Source organism: Zerene cesonia, chromosome 7 (assembly GCF_012273895.1).
Source record: "Zerene cesonia ecotype Mississippi chromosome 7, Zerene_cesonia_1.1, whole genome shotgun sequence".
In the NCBI taxonomy this organism is placed as follows: Eukaryota; Metazoa; Arthropoda; class Insecta; order Lepidoptera; family Pieridae; genus Zerene; species Zerene cesonia.
Window position 1 is genome coordinate 9,177,074 of NC_052108.1, and position 9,923 is coordinate 9,186,996.

Sequence of the window (9,923 nt, forward strand, 5' to 3'; positions counted from 1 at the left end):
TGATTAATATCGGATGGGCTCGGATCGGTGGCGACGGGAATTAATTACAAGCCCGAGATGTGATTAATAGAGTGGTTGTAATCAAGGCTTATAATCTGTGGCACCATTCATTAGATAGCCACCGCTTCACTTGTATTTGACTTTACTGGCGATGAACGCAATTTATGAGTTGGTTTAAAACGTTAGATCTTTTCTGCCTTTTGATCTATGGTATACTTGGATTATGTAAGTCTATGGTAAGATTCTACTGTTGATTGTAAAAGAGATGGATCGTCCACGTGCTAATTATAAATATTTAGAAAATCGTTAATAGTGTCTCTGTTTATTTCTTTCTTTGACAAGTAATAATTTACTTTGACCTCAAAAATGAGGAATAAGATTTTGTGCCTTTATAGGCTATCTGGGTTACCATGACGTACAAAAGCTATTTCCAGTGTAGAAAAATGACAGACGCACCACCACTTTCCCACACTGGAATTAGTACTGCTTTAAGACATAATGCTGAGCGGAATATTGTATTTTTACAAACATTTGTTGTAACGGTTTTACTGGGTGATAATTGATATCGCAAAGAATCAAGCGCCCTTACTTTTCCTATATTTCTACTAAGCTTTGTCTTGTATTTTTTTATGTTACCCTCACGAGTCTTTAATATCAAAATTGAAATTTACCGAAGTCCAAGTAAGCGCTGTTAAAACTTTAAACGCGACACTTTGTTTCATTAATGAAACTGTCGCGGTAAATCCCGAAGAAGCGAATGTCAAAGTAACAAACTTTAGTGGCAACACCGAACACACGTTACAAATGATGTGGCTTTCGCGTTTGTTTAGCCGTTGAAAGTTTTATGGCAATAACGGGACTGTTTATATTTGTACAAGCGCCTGTTCTCGTTTTTATTTTAATGCAACTTACAACAAAATACACTATCATTTTATTCAAAAATATAGCCAATCCTGTTTTAACGCTTTCTTACAGAGATTAGGTTAGAGTTACCTAGCAATGGATTTGGAATGATGAAAAAAGGTTAATATAGTAATTTACAACAAATATTCAAACATGAATAGGTAATAGCGGGAATTACGTATTTGTGTGTGTAAATTGATAAACAATCAGAATCCGAATTAGAAAATGTCATCTGACTAAAAGCAGTTATTGTAAAAATGTCAATTACGAGAATTGATTCTCAGTACACAAAACTCTGTAACGAAAGCAATCGCTCAAGGATGCTCAAACACAATTTGTATCGGCGTCATGATAGATGACGTCACATCCGCGTCGCTCGCAAGTGTCGCACCAACACCGTTCAACGATTAATGCCTCGGTATAGTCTGTGGTTCGGTTTGACAGCGCCGCCATTAATCAAAATCTTATTTTTTATACTGTATGGAGGTTAGAGACAGTGATTTTGAATTCGGAGAATTGAGGAGTGTCATGGTGTTGTTAATTATATCTTAATCAATTAAAAACTGAAAAAATTTACTTGAATAAATAAATTATTGAAGTTCTTATTCTTTTAGAGGCTTCATCATCTTTTGATAGTCGAATTGTAGTTCCTTACTATGCCGCGTGGTTCACCCGTTTATAATATTTGTAGGAAGAAGGATATGTCGCTTTAGACTGCTTTTTTTTTAATGTTCATGCATAACCAGTACCCACGGCTTAAGAAATAGGATATCGGCCTTTTCCTATATTAATAAAATTTAAGTACAAAAACGCTTCATATTTTTTCTTTAAAGATTACATTACATTATGAAAAAGAAATTGAACTTGAATAAATAAGAAGATTATAGATCTAGACGACGCAACACGTTTGTACTCGCGAATACGAACGGAAAAAATGGATCTTCCCCAATGAAGAAAGAGAAAGAAGTATATCGTGCAATATTCGTTCTATTATTTATACCGGCACAGCAATCATTTTCTCTGTAACATCCCCTACAAAATGAAACATCTTTGTTTCATTTGTGTCGAGATAACATGAATTACTAACACCAAATAAGAATATTTGGGGTTAGTTAGCAGTTACATCCCACTAATCCAGCTATAGTGTATAGCTGGTCTCAATGTGAGCTGGCAACATTCTAATTTAGCATTCAAGCTTTACAAATTACAGGCGGAGTAATGAACGTTCCTTCGGTTTTCAGTCGAATACTGCTGAAGTAATGATGATTGATGTTTCTATCCTAATTATAGGATGAGACGAGGCAATCAGTATGCGACTTTTGCGCTTGTTTCCATTTTCAAATATACAGTCAGCCATGTTTTTTTACAGAGGCAACGTAGCATTCGATATTGAAAATTTGAATATTATTTCTTTGTTCTATAATGTATCTTATAAATAACGATTTTGCGTCGAGATATATTAAATAACTGTCTCAATAATAAAAAAACTGAATGAGGTTTTAAAGTTTACGTTTGAACTTAAAATGAATTTTTCGTCACATTTTATGGAACTTTGAAAAAGTTGTAAATAGATAAAATCTCTGGTGCGAAGTTAAGTATTAACAGTTATAAACGAAATTCCTAGCTGCCAGCGATTTTGGTATGTAAATTGTAGCCCGTTGTAACTAGCCGGTTATCAAGAAATGCTTATGCAAATGCAGCGAGTAAACGCTTTTTGTTACTTCGGTAATTGTTTTTGAATTCGCATGCATTTTGGTTTTGCCGCGATTGTTTATGAAGCACGAAATAAATAAACGTGTATATTGTAGATTCTTCAATCTACACATTTATTTATTTCGTGTTCTTCAATGTAGAATGTAAAGCAACTCAATATTTTAATCTGAATGAAATTGTCTGATGTAAGTCATTATTGACGGAGATGATACAATCAATGTACAAAATATTGATTAAATAATTAAGGATGTCTTGGTCTTCCCTTGTATTTTACAAGGGAAGGGAAAGGACTAAGTTAGCAGAAATGATCTATTTCTATATCCTATAAATAGGAGTCATCATAGCACAATAGCAAGAATGGGTCAACAGTTTTGTCTCCGCCTGGATGAGGATAATAATCTATATATATAAAATTCTCGTGTCACAGTTTTCGTTGCCATACTCCTCCGAAACGGCTTGACCGATTCCTCTGAAATTTGGTAAGCATATTGGGTAGGTCTGAGAATCGGCCAACATCTATTTTTTATCCCGATATTCCTACGGGATACGGACTTACGCGGGTGAAACCGCGGGGCGCAGCTAGTAACTGTATAAAAATTTAAACAATATAATTGGGCGTAGTCCAGGCGAGGAGCTTGCATTTATAAAGTAAATTATTTAGTATTGAGTTACATGGCAAAGCCCAAAACCAATCAGCGCGTGCAGTATGTACCAGGCGACCAGAAACACGTAGCAATTTCGATTCACGCAAACCGCTCGTTTGGACAGTACATTATCTGCACTTTATATCATTTAAAGTGTTTATATATACATAATTGTTTATGCATTACGTGAGGTTGGTATAAAAAGTGTTATCATTCAATTAGAATTCATTATTAAAATGTCTATCTGTAAGGCGAGATTTGAAATTTGTGCTGTGGCAGGATGGTTGTTTTTTGTCTCCGTAGTGAATTGGATGTTTTCGAATAAAAATGCAATATGTTTTCATTGGGAAATATAGTAAAGAAATTCAGATAGCGTTGAAAGGTCTCGATATGGCGAGGACAGCGGACAGAGCTCTCTTTAGTTTCCGAAACTCAGCCAAGCTCACGTAAAATCAAACAGAGGAAATTATCATGTTTTTCTAAAGTAACAGAATTATGTAATTTATATTTATCTAAAGCTGCACTTAAATCATGGGATAATAAAAGCGGCCATAAACAAATTATATTCAAGTAAAGTTGTGGTTTTCCCTTAATTACTCTTTGGGAGCGCTTGGCGGGACGTGCGGGGGATGAGGTGTGGGGGCATGATTGATGACGTCACAGCGTACGCTCTCAGTATATTTACAAGAAATTTGCTAATAAAACCTTTTTGGATATAAGTTTAATAATTAACCGTCTACTGGTAAAGGAAAAAATAAAAAAGCACTTATTTAATGAAGGTAGCTTATAATACATTATCAATATATAAAAGTTTTCAATAGAGATAGTTTTACATTAACCTCAATTCATCACTTTTAATATGTCGAGCAAATAGTACCTAATTAAATAATAATATTATCGTATTTTCATATGAGTACGTTTTGTTCTCAATCATGTATCGTCATTATTTATAGAATTCGTACATAAGAAATAGCATCAGTAAACATTTGCAACATCAGATAAACATGGCCATTAATAAACCGGACAATAAGACGAAAACTTGTTCCAATAAATTATAACATAGAAGCAGACATCACCGCTGCGTATAGCATTAAGTTATTCTCCGATATCTTTTACAAATACGGGAATACTGAAGTTTTCGCATAACTTCAGCGAGTTGGAAACTTCTTTCGCCACATGTTACGGGGGCCATTTTTATGCAAATTGTATTCGAGCGGTTTTGCGAGACCATCTCGGACCCTATTTTTTGGTAGTCGGAATAATTCTATAACAGGGGATCTTTATTTAACATATTTTCCTCCTTGAAACGAAAAATGTTTGTGAAAGTTATTGTTATTGATATTACTTACTTCCATTCATTTTTATAAAGTCATTTCATCTCTCTTTAGCACTTTTTAGTATAGAATATAAACTGTGGTAGATAAATTATTAGTTACATATTTTATTTTTTGCTATAATAAAATAAATAGCAATAGCTTATTAGTATTACCTACCTACTTAGAAATTAATAATGTAATTTCAATTTATATTGGAGTGGATTCTACTGAAGAATAAACTCGAAATTCATATCAAGTAATCATGAACGATGAGTGCTTTTGTCTTTATATGTTTTTATAATCTTAATCATAAACATATAACAACATTAACAAATAATCTTTACTCTAATTGATTTCACCGCCATCTTCCGGACGCTACCAATATGCTATTAATACGGGAAAACAAGATGGTGCACGCGTAATTTGAGCGTCGGCAAGCTGCAGCCCGTAAGTGAGCTCATTCGGGCGCAAACAAAGCGCTGAATAATAAATTATCAAGATGAATACATAATTAATAAATGTACCTCTTATATAATTAGTGAAGTTGAGGTGCGCTTCATTAGGCAAATTATAAGTTTCGCCGTCACCGAGTCGATTCATTTGCATGAGAAACATGGTGCCGCCGAATTAATGTGCATTCATAAAGGTGATAATTTGTTACCATTAAGTTCCGCGCAATTTAAATATTTAAAGTTTACTGCATTTCATGAAACTTAACATTGCCGGCGGGATTTTGATATGCTAAACGGTAAAACTTTATCTATAATGATAACTCAAGTCGGTTAGTTGAAATAATTTAGCTTTAAGCTTACCAACCAGTCAAACTTCGTGTACATGGCTACCAACTTTTTAATTTTTTATACGATTTTTTATCGGGAATGGCAAATTTGCGATTTATTTCATTATTAATCCGTTTTAATATCTTGTAACGTTAATATTAAAATTATGATAATAATTAGTTATGTAAGTAATTACCATTATATATTTATATCAATACAAAAAGAATAAGCGAATAATTTTCAAGTTAATCTTATAATACTATACTAGTTAAGTATAATAGGGTAAGTAAGGGTAGAGTTTTTATTATATTTAACATTTCAAAAAGAAAATTGAATAACGAGCACATTAAAAAAAACATATAGTCAAGTAATCTCAATAAATAAGAAAAGGCTTTTGAGACTACTTGAATAACTCAAGATCGGTTAATTGATTTTGTGTGCGTTTAGACTAGGACAATAAATATAAACAATTAAAATACTATAAAAAGATTAAGTTTACTCAGAGGAAGTCGGAATAAACAGTGAGAATTGATATTTTATCAAAACTAAATGGATAATGTTAGAAAAATTCGGACCTGATACCATCTCCCGTATGGTCTAGTGGCTAGGATACCTGGCTTTCACCCAGGAGGCTCGGGTTCGATTCCCGGTACGGGAAAAATAATTTTATTTTTTACCTGGCTATGAGAATTATTTTGTGCGCGAAGACTTTTTCCTCCGCGGTCCCTAAAATGAAAACGATGTCTGCGGAATCTTGATCTTCTGATAATCTTTGTAAATCTCGAAGTAAGCCAGGTAAACCGGCGCGCTCCACAGATGCAGTACAGCATGTACTAGATACTCGGTTTGCCATTTCACAAATGCACTTAATAATTCATTAAATATAACAACTATTGCTATTGTGTCTTGTTTTTATTTAAAGCTCTAAGAAAATAACACATAGAAACAAAACAAACTGTCATTTGTTATTTTATCATGAAAACCATAGTTAAAACTCATTCACAAGTATATTATTAACGCAAAACACATTAATTGATAACTTAAAACTGCTTGTTTAGGTATTTATTTAATTTTCACAATTAACTTGTCAACATAACCTCAAACGCATAACTTAGCTTCCTTCAAACAACTAACTTACTAAACCAATTTTCCAACAATACACTGTGTCTCTAAATATCTAAGGAACTTTGGAACACAGTTATAGTTTTTTTAATGTGTACTGAGATTGAGCGTGTTCATAAAAGCTTGAAACAGGTTTAGGTGAAATAGAATGAATATATGTAATTCTATATCTATCCTTTTCTTACATACTAAATTTGTAGAGACGAAATATGGTTGTTAATTTCGAACCGTCTCGCACGTGCCTCCGTGGCGCAATCGGCTAGCGCGTTCGGCTGTTAACCGAAAGGTTGGTGGTTCGAGCCCACCCGGGGGCGATATGTTTTTGACAATTTTATCATTTTTATTTAAAATTAATTATGATATTATCATTACTTATTCATTTCATTCTTAAAGTTGAAAAAAATAGACTGAAGTTTGAATTAACTCGTAGCAGATAATTATTTGGCAAAGATTTATAACCGGCGGATGAATAATTATTATTAACTGAATGAGAAGTCGAAAAGACGGCTAATAACGATGTCATAAGCCAATACCATTATTATGTGTATCTCACCTTAATAGTCGGGTACCTCCAGAATTAAAGCACCCGGTTTTTTGGAAGGCTTACGTGGGGACACATCTAACACGCAGAGGTCCTTTAGAGAATTTAATGTGTTGTGAGACACCAGCCGCAGCCTGCCCATGACTGTACTATAGGCTACAGCCCTGGGCTATCCGCGGCCGAGGGATAAGACTATTGCAAAAACTGGCATGAAACAAAACTGGGCTACGGAAAGGGGGTGTTCAATGGATTGGTGGGTTGGATCTATGGGGAACTATGGGTCTGCCTTTATAAGTTAGAAAAATTGAAAAATATTGGCAGACGGTGACTTGCCAGTTCGGTTGATGGGCTCCCAAAAAAAGTTACCAGAAATGGGAACAAGGGGGCAACACCAGCTCACCGGCTAGGGGTGTAGAGAGGTGCGGCACCGGTTTCACCATCGCGGGCCCGCAGGCCCGGAGCGTATAGCGCTTTCATCTCCACTCTGGACGGCCAATTATGGCAAGCCAGAGGTGGGGGATCCTGAACCTCATCATTATTCACTCCGAACTGCAACCCAGACGACAATATGGAGGTGAGGACAGGCACCTCCCCCGGGAGAACTCAGGACCGCGGGGGTGCTAATCCCTGTCACCTCGCCACAAGGTGCCATTATATGTATTATGTTTAACAAAAAACTACACCGCATTCAAATTTTCAGAACTAGATCAAATTAAAATGGAATTACGTGGGAGGCACCATCTTTCCAATAAAAAAAAAGAATTATAAAAATCAGTTCATCCAAATAAACAGGTAATAAACAAAAAAAAAAAATCAGTCGAATTGACATCTTGCTTATTTTATGAAGTCGTTTGAAAACAGTGTAGAATAAGCTATGATCAATTCAAAAAGTAAAAAATAATTCGATGAACCCAATCGTTGATTATAATAGATTTCATTCAGCTTCAAGATTCAAATTCCATTTTCAAATTGTAGGCTCAAATGTGGTTTGTGATAGCAATCCTGCATTCGACAATACATTTAACGTGTACTAGCGAATTCAATTTTACTCCAACAGCTATAAGAACTAATTTCACTTGCACCGCACTTCATGAAGATGTGTGGATAATTCCAAATGTACAATTTGACATGGTCGCCCGATCTCAGGAAGTGCGGAGTGACAGTTCGGAAATTGCAGGCCGTCAACGGTCCTACGAACGTGCTATCTGCAAGAATGCTATACAGAGTATCCGAACGGAACGCTGACGCCATATTGTGTTAATTTTCACAACATGGCGGCAGGCGGTAACGGGTTTTAGCGTAGATGCAGAAATGCACTTCGAAAGCAATAACAGTTGAAATTAATGCAGATCGTTAGATTTTGCGTAGCTATTGTGGATATTATTATGAACATATTATGGAAATGTAAAAAACTTTTCTGATTTTGTTTTCATATTCTTACTTTTCAAAACTCGTCAAAAATATTAAAGGCCTGCATTTTTCGGCGTATTTTGAATGAATACAGACAATTTTTAAAAAAGGTACGTCTCATATTTTCGAATATTGATGTATGCAGTATGGACTACTTTTTATCCGGGTGTCATTTACTCATCAGATTTGGGAGATATACGTCTTATCATGAAAATACGTGTGCACTATACTATTCAACTTAGAACAGTATCAATTCTGCGCCATGTTGTGACGTCATTTACACTCATATTATAAAGAGGAAGAATTTGTATTTTTGTTTGTTTGTTTGTATTTTGTATGGATAAACTCAAAAACTACTGGACCGATTTTAAAAATTCATTCACCATTAGAAAGCTTTAACTGCACAGCTGAGTGACATATGTTATATATGTACCACGGCGAAGCCGGAGCGAACTGCTAGTAGGCAATAATTAAAACGAATTAATAATCTTAAATGCAATGTATACCTATTAAATAATATCAACCAATATTTATTATCATCCTAAGTTGAAGTTATCGCATACTTGATAATTCAAAAAACAATATCATGTACGATTGACGATATAACAAATTGGTTATCACAAATAGTTCAATCGCTAAATAATGTCGTTGTTTATTATAATTCGTGAAGAAAGTGGCGCAAAGCTGTTAAAACGCTTCTGAATTGGCTAATATCAGGTTAATGGTCAATTTACCTGCGTTCAATGAGATACACTCGGTAATGGTGCTAAGGGCGTGTTCTCATGTGATTATTTGTGTATAATATGGATTTCAATACGATTCACATGGAATAGTGTATGTATACTATAGTTTTATTACTTATTAATTATAAGCGGTCCGCCCCGGCTTCGACCGTGGTACATATATAGCCTATAGCCTTTATCAATAAATGGGCTATCTAACACTGAGAGAATTTTTCAAACCGGACCAGTAGTTCTTGAGACTAGTGCGTTCAATTAACAAACAAACAAAATCTTCAGGTTTATAATATAAGTATATGGATAAGTAAATCTAAAGAGACTCAACTGCCCGCCGTTTTGCTAGAGATTTTGTAGAGAAATTATTATTCTCAGTGCAAATAATTATGTACAATGTTTTAAATTATCTCGTATTAATATAACTTATTTATGCCTACAATTTTGTATAAGAGTATTTGTTAAAGATTATATTAGTTAAAGAAACTTTTTAAAATGGGAGTCGAGTATGTTTCGGCACGATTTGGGCCAGCTCGGAGAAGGTATACCACATTTCCATTGAAAAGGGGCGTGAAATAGTAGCATGCTACTGTGTTGTGTTCCGTTTTCTTTTCCTTTCCTTATCCCTTATTCCTTAAAAGTTTGCAGCGCAGAAGCACTACCTCTGGTGATCTCTTACTATCAAGCGAATCACCAGCTCAGTTGCCCGCTATTAATTAAAAAAAAAATCTAGTTTATAAGTTTTCATAATGCTTCAGAAA

At 34.7% G+C, this 9,923-nt stretch overlaps 2 non-coding genes across 2 annotated transcripts; both read left to right on the forward strand.

Annotated features, from left to right (window-relative positions):
* The first annotated feature begins 5,941 nt into the window (after positions 1-5,941).
* Positions 5,942-6,013, forward strand: Trnae-uuc. Its single transcript has one exon. It is a non-coding gene; the product is annotated as a tRNA-Glu (tRNA).
* Positions 6,014-6,717: 704 nt separating this feature from the next.
* On the forward strand, positions 6,718-6,791 carry Trnan-guu. Its single transcript has one exon. It is a non-coding gene; the product is annotated as a tRNA-Asn (tRNA).
* Positions 6,792-9,923: the final 3,132 nt, after the last annotated feature.